The sequence below is a fragment of the Prinia subflava genome (genome assembly GCF_021018805.1).
Source record: "Prinia subflava isolate CZ2003 ecotype Zambia chromosome W unlocalized genomic scaffold, Cam_Psub_1.2 scaffold_32_NEW, whole genome shotgun sequence".
Taxonomy (NCBI): domain Eukaryota; kingdom Metazoa; phylum Chordata; class Aves; order Passeriformes; family Cisticolidae; genus Prinia; species Prinia subflava.
In genome coordinates this window covers 732,220-748,232 of record NW_026960609.1, presented here as the reverse complement: position 1 = coordinate 748,232, position 16,013 = coordinate 732,220, and the positions used below count along the sequence as shown (strand labels likewise).

The window sequence follows — 16,013 nt, the reverse complement described above, 5'->3', positions numbered from 1 at the left end:
TGGTGGATGTTTTCTGCCTCCGAGTTTCTCACAGCCTTTCTCAGGTAATCTTTAGAGCAATTTGTGCAGTTAGAGACTCCCTTTCAATTCCACTCTGCTGCATTCTCTGCTGAACTCACACAGCATTTGCAGATACTCACATTTTAACAGGATTGTCTTTCATAGATGTCTGTTATAAACTAATGGTGGATTGCAAGAAGAACATGATGTGCATGTGTCTTTTTTTTCCTGATTTTTTTTTTTTTTTAATTCCAGGAGATTACTTCATTTTTTTTCTGTATGGTTCTTCTTTAATCCATATTTCTGCTGGGAACTCACAGAACTGTTTGGCTTCAGGCTTCTGAATTGCAAGGAAGTCACTTATACATGGGAACCTTTTCAGTCATACTTCACAGAACCCAGTGGCACCACCTCTGCCTTTACCTCACGTTATGCTGGAGAGTGGGCCAACCATATTACACAGGATGCCTCCTGCACTTAAAGGATCTGCTGTAATCCTCTTTATTTTAGTCTTTGACACTGGAACACCCTGACTCTTCTTTCAGGTGGCAATGTGGCCAGATGTGCTAAATTATTGTCCCATTCCTTGTCATCTGCCTAACTTGATTTACCCATATTTCTCATCCTCTTGTATGATGTGTGATCTAAGGCTGATTGAGGACCTCTTTAGTACCACAGTTTCAGTTCTGCAGCTTGCATTGCTTTGCAAATCTTGAGGAAGAACTGAAATTTGTAAAGCTAGAAGGCATTTTGCTTTTGTAAAACCAGCCTAATTTTGACTGAGAGATTCATTTTGTGGGTAGCCTTAGAAAACACATAAATCTTTCATAAGATTGTTTTCTTCTATTTTTAATGCCCTGAATCTATCACACACATGGTTGACTCAAAACATGTAGCAGCTACCAAGTAATCAAAGACAGAGAACACTTATTTCTCATGTAGGCTGCAGTAAGGATAAGTAAAGAGTGTATTTGAAAGGTTAGAATTTGGGGATAAGGGGGAAGTTGGATATAGCAGGAGAGTTGCTTAGAAGCTGTGGTGAAGCATTAGTTGTTGAATACACAGGAGACTTGAGACATGTTATGAAAATTTCTCAGTCTAGGTAAAGGAATACAATTTCAAAGTCATGTCATGAATTTAGTTCAAAATGTTAAATTGAAAGCAATAATGTCTTATAACCAAAGGGTCTTATGTAAAATATACCAAGTTGATGTATTGAAGTTACGTGAATTAGGAGAGAACACTGAAGTGAAATTGAAAACATCGGCGCTGTCCTCAATTAAGTTACAGTGTGTGTTATATTTTAATATTTAAAATGAATGTAAATTTAAGTCCTTTTAATGTGGCCATCAGCAGCAGATATTTGTCAAAAGTAATCTGATTTAAATTAAGCATTACCCTCTATAATAGATGATAATTCCCAGTAGTACTGCCCTGATTACTCAAGGGAAGATTATCATAGATTTTTCCTTTCTTTTTAGCTTCTGGCTCATAGTGTTGTCTATGCATCATTGGATATAGCTAATAATTTCTTATACTTTGATCCTACAAGAAAGGGACTGGTTTTATTCATTAATTATTTTAATTGTTACTGCTACATTTTAAAAACCTCTCTAATAGGTCACCATTATATAAAACATTAAAATAACACATTCACCAAGCAACAAATACCCTTTAATAAATCCTCTTTCTTACATAGTCCAGCATAATAATGATGTTCCTTTAATGTTTCTTTTAAGATAATCTTCACCCTCAGTTGTAAATTCTGATTTTTTCTGAAAACCTCAGGAATTAGTGGAGCTCTTTAGCCATTGCTTTCAGTTAAGACCATGAGTGTAAAGATGACAAATAAGGAAGATGTGCAAAATTTAAATGTTCAAAAGAATTGAACATCTGGCAACACCTTCTGCCTACATAAAACAAATGTTGTCTATCATTGCTCCATTTGTGTTACTAGTCTCATTACTGTAGTATTAATACCTTTATGAGCTACTTTGTTTCAGTTAATGCCAACAAGCCGAGGTTTGCCTAATCTCTGGTTTATTGCTTGTTCAGCATTGACAAAAACATTTCATGGGTTGTTTCATGTTCCACATTTTAGGACAGATCGTGTGCAACTACTTGTAGGAATTTGAGTGCTGGAGATGGTGGCTCCAAACTTTGGTGACTGTATTGTAGTGGTAATATAGATCCCTGTGGTTCTTGGACTGCTGTACATGGTTCATTGATTGTTAGGTAGACCTTACATTTAGTGAACGAGGTCTTGCTTGATGGTTTTTAGCTAATAAATTGATAGTCACTTTCAAGTCAGCAGGGGAATCCTAATTCTCTTAAATATCCAAGTCTTTGATGTAAGAGCCACATTTCTTAATTGTCTGATTGGGATAGCTGTGCTATCACAGTAGTGACTGGGTTGAAGTTCTGATACTGCATTTAGATGTCACTAGGCATAATAAAAATATTAAAATGCAATCATTATTGCGCAAGAAAATGTTATCCTAATTTAAACCAACTTGTTAGCAATAGGATTAATGTTGTCAGATGAATTATTGGCATTAAAAGGTAAAAGTGACTACTATCATCTTTGATAAGTAGAGTGCAGACTGTAGGAATAAAGTTGTCATGAACTTTACATAGATTAGAATGCATCTACATGATCCTTGAAGAACAATCACTGACAGATGGTTGACATCTGAGAATCCAGTGCCTTCCAGATTTGTTATTAATTCCTTTCATTTTGTCAATCTGATAACAGAATGTTTCTTGTCTCCATAAGACTCCTTTGCCTAAAATGGCAGAAAAAAATTCAGAAGCATTATGTACTTCATTTGAGTTATCTTCTGAAGTGAATTCTGTGTGCATAAGTCTAAGATTTATGAGCAACTTAAAATGTGAATCCATTCCCAAAATATGTGCTGTGGGCATACATAATCACAGAATCATAGAAAGGTTTGGGTTGGACAGGACCTTAAAGACCATCTAGTTCCAATCCCCTGGCCATAAGCATTGGCACCTTTCAGCAGACCGGGTTGCTCAAAGCTCATCCAACCTGGCCTTGAACACTGCCAGGTATGAGGCATCCACAACTACTCTGGGAATTCTGTGCTGGTGTCTCACCACGCTCACTGTAAGGCATTTCTTCCTAATATGTCTAATCTAAACCCACCCTCTTTGAGTTTGAAGCCATTCTCCCTTGTCCTAACCCTACATGCCCTTGTAAAAAGTCCCTCTCTATGTTTCTTGTAGTCCCTGTTTAGGTACTATAAGGCTGCTGTAAAGTATCATAATTATTTTCCTCAGCAAGAGTTCAGGCCTTCATTTTTCTGAAGGGCAGTGCTTAATAAAGTCTAGTCTTCACAGTGATAATCAGAGAAATTATTGCGCTTATATTCTGAGCTGGATTAGTTAAACTACATTGAACTGTGTGTGGGTTCTCATTCAGAAACAGAATAGCCTTTGTTCAGTGTAGCCTATTTAATTTTTAAAATAAATTAAAGCAAATGTAATTAATACTACTTTAGTAAAGTACATGTAGGTTCAGTGTAATTTTAACAATCTATGCTAAATTCACAGCTTTAATTCAGAATTATTTTGCCTTAAAGGCATGAGCATATAAGCAGGAGTAGGATGAGCAGATTTTACTAGCTAGTGATGGTCATTGAACCTGCTTAACTTAGGTTAGATGTTCAAGGAAACTTCAACTTCTTCAAGGAACCATGGTCATTTGATTTCCTTCCTTCCTTCCTTTCTTCCTTCCTTCCTTCCTTCCTTCCTTCCTTCCTTCCTTCCTTCCTTCCTTCCTTCCTTCCTTCCTTCCTTCCTTCCTTCCTTCCTTCCTTCCTTCCTTCCTTCCTTCCTTCCTTCCTTCCTTCCTTCCTTCCTTCCTTCCTTCCTCCCTTCCTTCCTCCCTTCCTCCCTTCCTTCCTCCCTTCCTTCCTCCCTTCCTTCCTTCCTTCCTTCCTTCCTTCCTTCCTTCCTTCCTTCCTTCCTTCCTTCCTTCCTCCCTTCCTTCCTCCCTTCCTCCCTTCCTTCCTCCCTTCCTTCCTTCCTTCCTTCCTTCCTTCCTTCCTTCCTTCCTTCCTTCCTTCCTTCCTTCCTTCCTTCCTTCCTTCCTTCCTTCCTTCCTTCCTTCCTTCCTTCCTTCCTTCCTTCCTTCCTTCCTTCCTTCCTTCCTTCCTTCCTTCCTTCCTTCCTTCCTTCCTTCCTTCCTTCCACAATTAAAGAATACCCCTAGATAAAAAAGATTCTACAATAGGATGCCGTTGCATAGCTTCATTTAGTAGACATATTTATTATTGTGGTAATTTATTAAATCTATGCCTTAAGCAAGGCAAGATTGGTAAGGCAAGGAAACATTCTGTATCAGATGAACTGGTGCATATGGGGGAAGTAAAGGCAAGCAAGAAGTGATAAAACTAATTGTAGATTGCCAGTACTGACACTGACTGGAAAGATTTCTGTGCCACTTAGGAGCACTCTATGGTTTGTGTACCTCAATCACTTGGGCACCTTTTCAAAGAAAGGCAAAATGGCTGTGGTACTTCTTTCAGCAATGCCAAATTGCTACAGTTCTGTATTCTGCCCATCACTTATTTAATATTCTATATCCATTTAAGAGGAAAAGATGTAGCTCAAAAGTTCTTTGTACCCTTGAATGTAATTGACTGTGAGCCTTTCATAATTTACAGTAATACAAGATAGTGTGGATGTCTCTCAGGATATTGTCTCACCAGCCAGTCAAGATTTTTTAACTCTGAACTGTGTGAAATTATATCAGTAATCTAACTAGGTGACTGCAGTATACTGACTAATCCTGCATGATGAAGAGCTGCTGCAGTCCTTTGAGATGGGTGGTGGGAGTGTTTCACACAGGGTAATAGAGTGTCTGGAAAGGAGGTGTAATGATACAGCTGAGACACAGCAGGTAAAGGATACCTTTGCCAAAACACAGGCTTAGTCAGAGCTTTGCATGATGCAGATGCAGTTGTCAGTTCTTTTTCATGATTAAAAGCTGTGATTTGGTGAAGGATTCACTATATTCACTAAAGGCTCTTGGGCTTTTTCTGGTACAGTGAAACAGAAAAGAAACTGATTGCAAGCTACCAGTATAAATGACATAGCATTTCCAAACACAGATTATCCTGTTTAAAAAAGTTATGGCTTCCATCCATCCTTTTGTCCATTAAGGCAGGCAAAGACCATGTCTCAAAGAAATCTGTGCCTACTGTCATGGTACCATGTTACAGGTATCACTGCCCTCATGTAAACCCTTCTTGTAGACAGGTGGGTTCATGTTGTAAACATAATAGCATGTGCTTGTTTACATATAAAGGATGGAAGAGTGATAAAAATCCCGTTTTATCCTAGTGTATGGGATTTCTGAGATGACAGAACTGGCTGATCTCCCTGACTTTTCTGTTCACAACTATTTCAGTCTAAAGGCTATGTCCCTTTTTGTTTTAGGAAGACAAAGCATATTTGCAGAGCCTGTTCATGTAAATCAGGGCTGAAGGATCAAAACTTCACAGGCAAGCTCTTTATCAAAAGAGGACATCTCATCACATTTGCATTAAGGGAATTTTGCCAGGCTTTTATGTGCTGTCCTTAATGTGACTCCAAATGCCATATGAGTAATACATTGAAAACCACATCATTGCCATATTTTGATAGATTAGGATTATTAACAATGTTCTCATTTCACATTATTTATTTCAGATCACCAGCCTATCTCTGATATTAACTTGTCAGATGCCAGTGGAGCATCAGAAGAAACAGGCTTCGCTTTTAAAACAGAGGTACTTTCTGAAAGATTAGAAAGTAACGAGCAGTCAATATTGGTGCTTCCAAAAAGAATATCATGTGAGGTAAGACTTCTGGATGCTAAAATCTTTGGAATAACAGTTATTGTTCTTCTCCTCCTCTGTTGCCATGAGTTTTTTTCTTGCTGTGCCGAGCGTTCATGTTGAAACAGAGACGTGCGGTCTCTCGTGCTCGTTAATGTAAACACTGGCCATGTTTTGCTAACTGTCTTTCATTGTTTACATATTTCTAGTTTGGAGGAGAAAGGTGATGGACAGTTGGCTTGGCCAGTGTGGTGAGGAGGTGGGAATTACATCCTCCAATCCATGGGCACCATAGGAAATGTATAAAAGTGGTTTTGTAAATAAACCGCGGGGCTTCCTGCTTCCGGCCCTGGATCTGCTCGCAACTCAGAAATGTCTCTCGAGTCCCCCTCTTACTGTCAGGCCCCGCGGTGATACTCCTCCTGCTGCAGTCTCATTCGTACTATATCTGCTATTTGTTTCCAAAATTGTCAAGGGACCAAAATAAGAGTGCATTGAGACTGCAGTGGGATTTATTTTGCCTTTGTGTTGCATCCACACTGCAGTCAAAAGATTTGCTAGTAAAGTAGTTTGGAGACAGCTCTATTAGGGTTATTTAGCAGCTTGAGTTGAAGTATTACTGTCTTATGGGCCTTATACTTCAGAGAGAGCAAGTAATCAGGCACTTCTTGAGAGATGTGGAATTTTTCTTGGCAAAAATCCCAGATGGGTGTATGTATACATGTATATGTGCCCACACCATGAATTACACAGGGCTTGTGTGACCACAGACCTAGTTTGAGTTTAAATTAAATCAGAAATATTCATATGTATGTATCTGCATGCATATGCAGAGGACATAAATGTTCATATGTGTTGTAATTTAGATTTTGGGGGGGGGTCCCCAGGAAAGGTTCCCCGGGAGCCCCCCGGGTCTTATGTTCGTTGGTATTCGCATGCAGGTAGGCAAGGAGACTCTAGACGGCTGGTGAGGTGCTGATGAGATGAGGATTTATTCGGAGTTCGACCCCGGGAAGGCAGCATGGTCACTAAGGGAGAGGGGGAAGGAGGGGGAGAGAGGGAAGGAGGGGGAGAGAGGGAAGGAGAGAGGGAAGGGGAGAGGGAAGGGGAGAAGAGCAGAGCCCCCAGAGGCCTCCAGGGCAAAGAGAGTAGAGCCCACTTCCCCTTGCACTCTTAACAGGGAGCTTCGAAATGGGCGCAGTAAGATTCTTCAGCCAATAGAATTACAGACACACAATACTGCAGGGAGGTTACAGACTTGGGATAAACCATACACTTTCCAGGGGTGAGCCAGAGCATACCATTTCAATAAAATGCAATTACACAAATTCACCCTTTTTTCGTTAAAATGTGAGAAGAGAAATATGACATATGACAATTAACAATTTAAAAATGAAACAATTACACAGTTTTGCAGCATAAAACCAAATACAATTGCAGTAAGGATTATGCTATACTGTGAACAGTCTATCTGACTTGATGTAATTGCAATAAACGGGTTACGTGGGGTTATATTGCAAGATTTAAACAAATTAACAAATTTGTTTAGCTTTTTTTAGTGTGACTGGCCTAATGGTATCTAGCTTTTTCTAACTGGCTTTTCAGACTACTACAGCCCTCACTTCTAGGCTATGGCGCTGACTTCTGCTCCTATTCCAGGGACAGGAAAACACTTGGAGTTCCCCCGGCTCTACACAAGGCTTCAGATTCTCACTCATGGATCTGAGCTAAATTATTCTTTTCACTTTCTAACTGGTTCAACCAAAGGAGCGACACTCTGCATGCAATTGTTTACATTCATCTATATGTACTTATTGGGGATTTTTTTTGTTCATACTTGCACCAGAAATGTCAGAGACTTAACAGAAGACTCCCAGTTTTAGCTCACTAAAAGAAAAACAAAAAGAAAAAAAAGCTACAAAAACTGTTAAATCCTTCCTCAGACACCATTTTAGGTTATCAGTCACCCTCAGAACCTACTGAGGACAGCATAAACCTAAAAGCGTTACTGATTCAGTAGTCTACTACTGAATCGCGCTTTACAAGAAGACAATTCAAAAACTGCTTCCCATGGATTTACCCTTGTGACCTGAAAAGGCCTCTGCTTTCTAAAACTGAAAACAGGGGAAATCTCCAATATGAACACACACCAAAACTAGAAAGGCATAATTGTAAAACTACTTCATGGGAATGGGAAGGAAATGGAGAAACAACAGGTTTTAGGTTTTAGGGTTGGAGAAACACGGGTTTGGATCACCCTGCTGTTTGGCTAGAACAGCAAGGGACAGGGGCAGAATAACAGGGAAAGGAGATCATAAAGTAGAATTAACAATTATACAAGGCTGTAAAACTGGTATTACAAATTTACCTTAGCTTTGGGATTTGGTTTCTTAGTGTTTACTTTGTGGGACTTAGAAAGCAGAAGGTGGAATTGGGAGCTGGAGGGAGAGGCACGTTGCCATGGTGGCTATGCAGCCACAGCGCACATGGCAGTAGCCATGCTGTGCCGGGCTTAGAAGGACGGGGTTAACTCTCGGGGGTTTGTTAAGGGAAGGGGGGTTAGGGAGAAAGAGCAGTGAGGGGAAGAGGGAGTAAGGGTGAGGAAGGAGGTTACAGAATTTACAAAACTGAGTTTTGGGAGGTGCGGGGCTTGGGCAAAGTTGAAGACTGCCTTTTCCTTCTCTGATGGCTGTCTCACTGAGTTCTTTTTGCTGCTGTCTAGGGCGTTGGCTGCTCAGGCTTGACGGTGTGCTTGTTCTGCGGGGCTCTTCTCGCCGCTGCTGCCGGGTGGGGGGAGAGCCGGGTGTGCTCTGCGTGGCTTCTCTGGGTGCCGGGGCCCGCGCGCGCGCAACGGCGATCCTAGGGCTCTGCTGCGCCGGCGCCTCACTGCACCGGGGCCGTGGTGCGCCGGGTCTCGGGCACGCGCTGCAGCGACAGTCCCGACGCGCCGGGGCTCGCGCCGGAGCCTCGCCGCGCCAGGGCCGCGCTGCCTGAGCCACACTACCGCGCTGCCAGGGCCGCACCGCCGCCGGGGCTGCACGGCCTGCGCCGCGCTTGCTGGCAGTGGTGGCTCGCGGGGTCTCTGCACAGTGGGGGAGGGGCCACCCTGGGCCGTGAAGGCCCGGGACGGCCACTCCGCCACAGACAGCACTGAAGCGGTGTTCTGCGGGGTTTTGCGCCATGCTGGTGGTGCGGTGGTCCATCTTTGTCTCAGGGTCGTTGGTGCTCTTGCCCCACATTGGGTGCCATTTGTTGTAATTTAGATTTGGGGGCGGTCCCCGGGGAAGGTTCCCCGGGAGCCCCCCGGGCCTTATGTTCGTTGGTATTCGCATGCAGGTAGCCAAGGAGACTCTAGACAGCTGGTGAGGTGCTGATGAGATGAGGATTTATTCAGAGTCTTACCCCAGGAAGGCAACATGGTCACTGAAGGAGAGGGGAGAGGAGGGGGAGAGGGGGAAGGGGAGAGGGAAGGGGAGAGGAAAGGGGAGAGGGAAGGGGAGAGGGAAGGGGAGAGCAGCGGAGCCTCCGGAGGCCTCCAGGGCAAAGAGGGCGAGCCCTCTCTGCTTGCACCCTTAACAGGGAGCTTCGAAATGGGTGCTGTAAGATTCTTCAGCCAATAGAATTACAGACACACGATACTGCAGGGGAGGTTACAGACTTGGGATAAACCATACATTTTCCAGGGGTGAGCCAGAGCATACCATTTCAATAAAATGCAATTCCACACATATGTGCTTTTAATCAGAGTTGCTGGGAGAAACATGCAACAGCATAAACAGAGGTTGTACAAAATCCAGCACTGCATTCCTTTATATAAGTGAGTGTCCACAGTCAAGTATGGAGGTTGCAGTGCACACAGAATATCATGGATTTTCTTTGCTGTCTGTCTTTTAAAGATGACTTACGACACATCATTTAATTGTTGAGTTCAGTACAGTTCTAAGGGAGTGATTTTTCCTCTGGTTTAGGAGGTAGTACAGGGCTATTGTCTCACATCACCTGTTGCTTCTGTCTACTGTCACCTTACTGTAAGAGGTGGAGTGTAAAGTATTTTAGGTTATTCTTATTAGGATGGATGTCATTTTTCTAGACAATGAAGTAGAGGGATCTTAAAAAATGTAAATTCACCTACATATGCATTTAAAATACTGTTTTAAAATAGTCCTCTGTAAGCTGAATTTAAAATCCTACATTATTTGTGTCTTTCATGTAAGTAAAATACTAAAGGAAGCAGTGAGATACCATCATATTTTGGTAGCACAATTTTTTTGCATGAAGCTGTTGGTAAAGGAAAGTTCTTTCAATACACTTTCAATATAATGTTACACTTCCAATATAATTTTCTGAAGGACTCATGGGAACACATTTTAATTTTGTAGGACTCTGGTGAAATATTCATTCTGTTGAAAGAGGAAATAGATGAAGGAACTCTAGAAATTTAATTCATAACAGATAATCAACAAATTAGAACACAGACAGCCTCTTCGAACAAGAAGGTCAAATATGTGAATGCCCCAGGTAAGAAAAATATTCTTTACCTTTAAGAAAAAATAAAAGGTTTCAATTCCCTTCACTTTTTCTGATAAGTAGTTTCCCTTTCTGCTATTTTATGGGTGTTTCCTGTACATGAGTTTTGCACACATAACTTTTAATAATGCAGAGAAGCAAGGCCTTGTGATTTATGGGAACCTAGATTCTATGAGATTGGTTTTCTGTGGTTAAATGGCAGGTGGCAGTCTTAAAATGCCATTGATTACAGATTAACATTCTTCAAAATTAGTGCCATAAAATGCAAACCTAATATTCTTTTCTTATTACTCTGTTACTAAATGTCTCATATTTAATGCAGTAAATCTGGTTATTCTCCTCTCCATAATTCTTACTGATGCAGGAAAATAGTTTTTCTCTGATCATATTCATGCCATTTCTCTCTATCACCCATCTTTGCTAGTTCCTAATGATTTTTTCTATTGCTCCATTCATAACTAGTTGATAACAGTTTCAACTATTTAACAGTTTCTCTTAGAAGATCTCTTCAGATTTAAGGGGCACACCTATCCCCATTCTTGATGTGAGTTAAGAATTGAAGCATTTCTCACCTATGCATTCAGAGTATAGTTTGCTATTGGGCTGCATGCTGTGAATTCCCAGAGGAACTTATATTTTATTATATGATTGCAATAATTTTATTATAAAATGATTGCAATATAACCTTAGGAGGAAATACACATAAGCTACAATTTTCCACTGTGGCTTCTTGGAGCTATGTTTTGGTAATTCTGTGACCTGATGATTTCTGTGACTCGGCAATGGTGAGACTGCACCAGAGTGCTGTGTCCAGTTCTGGGCTCCATGCTTTAAGAAAGACACTGAAGTGCTGAATTGTGTCCAGAGAAGGACAATGAAGCTGGGGAAGGGTCTAGAGAGTAACTCACATGAGGAGTGGCTGAAGGAGCTGGCATTGTTCAGCCTGGAGAAAAGGCTGATCACTCTCTATAACCTACCTGAATGGAAGCTGTGCCAGGTGGGATTTGATCTCTTCTCCCAGGCAACCAGTGACAGGGCAAGAGGACATGGCTTCAAACTATGCCAGAAGAGGTTCAGGTTGGATGTCAGGAGTAATTTCTTCACAGAAACGTTTGTTAAACATTTGAAACAGGCTGCCCAGGGAGGTGGAATCATCACATCCCTGGAGGTGTTTGAGAAATGACTGCATGTGGCACATGTGCCATGGTCTTGTTGACTGGTTGGTGGTTGGTCAGAAGTTGAACGCAATGATCTTGGAGGTCTTTTCCAACCTAATTGATTCTGTGATTTTCATCCTGAACACTGTCCTGAGACGATCACGTATGGGTTGAGAGTTCTTTATCATTGTGATGGTGCAGAGAGTTTGATTTTACAAACCTGACTGGAAGGAACGAAGCAAACAGGGAACTTCGAACTGTAACTGGATTTCAGAGAACAAAAGCTGCACTCTTCACGCATGGATCTTAAAAGATTCTTCCAAATTTTTTTTTGTGAGAACACTGTTGTTCACAAAAAAGTTTCTGTAGTAGGTGAAGAAATAAAATGTGAAAAGTGAATGAAATAAGAAAAAAATGGCAGAAAACTGTAGCCAAGATTATTTATGTTTCTTATATCATTTGTTTGATGCTTATTCTGTTTTAAAATCCGGAAAAGTAGAAATTTGGAAGTATCCTGTTTTAGGTCCATCTGATCTGATGTTATAGGAGAAATGCTGTGTTTTGTTGTTTGTTTCTTTTTTTTTAAACCCCACATATGGGCAGTTTCTATTTAAGTGATTTAATGTGGTGTACTATTAGACTAGTCTCTCTGGCCTTATTCCTCTTCTCTATGTTCAGAATTGCCCCTTTTTTCACTGTTTGTGGGCAGAGTTAGTATTTTAAGAAGATTGCTAGTACGGTCCAGCAGAATGCCTGGCATAACAAACACTAATGGATTGGGAAATGTGCTCATAAAGCAGGCTTGTGCTGCACGCACAGAGCGAGTCATACTTAAGTAACTGACTACAAGTGCCTCTCTCCTTGGCTTTTATGAGGTAAACAACTGGAATGGATTAATTATACTGCAATTTCTGCAGCCTAGCTCAAATACAATTTTGAGAACCTTGACTGCAATTAAGAGAAATGTTTTATAAGATGAATAGCAATTGCAATATTTGTGATAAATGAGCTTTTCCTTAACATGTAGGCATAAGGGAACTCATTATAGGTCATCGGTCTATCAAAGGACAGTTGGAAATGTTAAGCATTCTGTTTTCATCTCCTTTCTCATGTGAAGCAATACAATAGATTTACTTTATACAGATTTAAAGATATGTATTTTCGTTTGTCAGCTTTGTGATGTTAGACTGAAAGACCAGAATAAAAAAACTGACTACACTGAATCATCTGTGAAATACAAATCCAGTCAGTTCATCAGCTCTATGTTTTTTCTGTGATATTCTCTGTTGTTTTACTCATTCCCTGAGATCTCTGGTCTGGGACTGTAAAATATTTTCAGCTGGTGTTCTGATTTGTGTTTTATAAGATTTTCCTGCTGGCCCTGTATATGTAAATGTCTGCTGTGGGGGATTCATTAAGACGACAGCACAGATTGAATACTATACTGCAGTAGAGGAAATTAAACCCATTTTAAAGAAAGTGGCTGGCTGACCCAATAGCTTTCACTTGTCAGGTAAGTTGACTTCTCAAATTTTAATTAAAGAAAAATAGAATATAAGTGCCTAAATGAACTAAGAGATAGTATGCAATCTTTTGATTGCACAGTAATTTGTAATGGCTCAGTAGTAGGCTCAGGATTAAGAGATCTGCCTCGGAGATGTCTAGTTGTAAGCAAGCCAGTCAAGAGAAAACAAATTTTCCATTTTCTTGTTTTGTTTAGAGAGTGATGTAAACATAGTTTGTGTTTAGGCACAGCATGTGCAACATGCTGCACTCCAAAGGTTGAAAATAAGAATAAATATTAATGAAGTCCCTCTCCATTTAAAGTGTTATTTTTTGTATGTTCTGAAACCAATAGAAGCAAGTAATCTTAAACCACATTGTATTTGGAGGGTTATTATTCATTCACCATCAAACCAATTTTTTTCTGGCATAGCTTGTATGGGAAGCGGTAGGTTGCTCTTCATGTAGAGTCCATTTACAGCTGCTGAATTATCATTCATGTAATTTTCTGGTTGCCATGCAGATTTTTTGCGTATATTTAGAAAAAAATCAGGTTTTGAGCTGTGTTTCAGATCAGCACAGCAGACTGCAGTGCTCTGCAGCCTGTCCTTTCCCAGTGGCACATAAGAAATAATAGGAAAAGAAAGCATATATTAAGAAAGGACAGAATCTCAAGTATCATTTATTGAATGGTGGCTAGCCCAAGCAGACTTTGCACAATGTCTATGTTTTAATTGCAAAGCCAGAACAAAAATAATAGATTGTGTTTCCAGTACAGACAATCTCATTTTCCTGGGACAAATATACCTTATCCACCACCTAAGGCATTACACTCATAACAAAAGGATTAATAAAATATGATTTATTGCATTGTTAGTGTTCTATTAAGGATGAGATTCCTTCCAAGTATAAGTTACTCCCGTTCTAGGAAAACAGGCTGTTGCACAAGAAAAATAGTGCAACTCAAAGAACAAACGTATTCTTAAATTCTTTGTGGTATCTATCATTTTTAGCCTGTATTTTGAAGTATATCTAAGCAAACCTCTAACAGGTTTCATTTAAACCTCTATGCATGTGTGCCATAATGATTTAAAAATTTATCAATAATATGGTAAACTAGATATCTACAACACACAAGATATTTCCACTGGAGAATTATTTGTGTTATTCAGGAGTTTGACCCTTCATTTAACCATTTATTAAAGCACATGCAATTCAAGTCATATTCAAATGCAAAAATAATTCTGTGCAAAGCAGTAGTGCACACCAGGAAGTACAGCTACATAACACAGTATTGTTATGACTATGAAGTATGTTTAACATTTCCTCACCTTTACTCCTCTGAATAATAAGCAAGGGTTTAAATGAGGTAACAATGCTGTATGCTATTATTTTTATTGTTTTGGTAACTGTAAAACTACTGTCGGGAAAATGTTTTTAATTGGATAAGCTCTACAGTTCACACAATGTAATGGCTGCTCTGTGGCAAAGTATATTAATTGTAATTCCTCTATAAATATACCTATGTGTTGGAAGTTTTGTCTCATTTAATGGTACATGCTGGGCCTCAGAATGAGGTACACTAACTACCTAGGCAGATAATTTTTTTCTGCAAACTTTTAAAATGAGCTCCTGATTTAATGTCAACAAGCTACATCATAAAGATGCAATTTACAGAATATAATTTAACTTAATCTTTAAAATATGTTCACAAAAGGAAAAACAAAACAGGCTTGATACTAATTAGAATTCCCATCAAGTAGAAGCAGTAGTAGTAACTTGTATTTAACCAGGATAATTAAAACCTTTGGGACTATCAACTTGTTTGCAAACATATCCTGGGGCAACAGTCATTTATCTATGAAAAGTAACAATCAAACACAATGGAAAACAAAACTGATATAAAATAGAAAAGCTTACAGCAATTATTGATCAAAGCAACATCACTATGTGATTCAAGGGAAAGTTCTAGATTTTCACAAATCCTTGCAATCTGAGAAGTATCTCCTTATTAAAATTCTGTGATGAAAGCAAATGGCTGCATTAGTTCATACCACAGACACAGTGCTTTGGTAAAATGCTTACATTATATTGTGTATTTTCTTGCCAACCTTTCCAGCTCCTTTGAGATGCTCCACTTTGTCCTCCAATAAAGCCAAAGAGATAGACAAAACCCAACAAATAGGATTACAGCTATCCATTCCTTTTAGTGATGGTCAGATGAATTAATGGATCTTAGTGGGAAACTAACAAACTATGATAGAACTGCATTTATGGATCTGGTTTTTTGAGAACAATAAAGATTGGCATTAGTTAAGGTTTAGATTAAACATAATCTAAGATTTTAAAAATCATGGTTTTGGATAAAATTCTTTGCTACATCTGATAGATTGTAATTTTCTGTTCCAAATTTCTCTGAATTTAAATAGCATCTAGCAACATCAGCAAGACATTTTAAACAACCAAATAAATATTTAAAATGTAATTGAATGAATAAATAAAATTAAATAAGCTTCTTTGCATGAGTTTTGAAAGAAAAAAACCTGAAATTATAAAGTAGGAAGAGTTGGCATCATGATGACTGAATCATAATGTTGAATGGATTTGCTATGAGACTATAGGAGGGTGAAAGTTGGCTAAAGATCATGATTTTTGGTTCTTTCACCTTCACATAATTCTGCATTCAAGAAACTCTCTTAGGGAGTTTATGTTCTTACAGTAACCTAATGTATAGACTGATTTTAAGGTTTTTATAATTCCTAATTAAACTTTTTCATATTTCATGTTTCACTTTACATCAGCTAATCATTTCAGCATTCTGCTGGATCCATATGCTGTATTGATTTTTCTCTCAGAGTTTCTACCAAAGGGAAATATTGATTCAATTATTTAGTGTTGGGGTTTCCTGGCATAGATTTATTAGGTTTCAAATTTTTTTTAAAAAAAAGGTCATATCCTTATTACTGAAGTTATTAAGTTCATG

General features: G+C 39.3%; 1 pseudogene; it reads left to right on the top strand.

Moving 5' to 3' along the window:
- Window positions 1-16,013, top strand: part of LOC134565044 (B-cell scaffold protein with ankyrin repeats-like) — a 198,661-nt pseudogene that overhangs the window by 29,242 nt on the left and 153,406 nt on the right.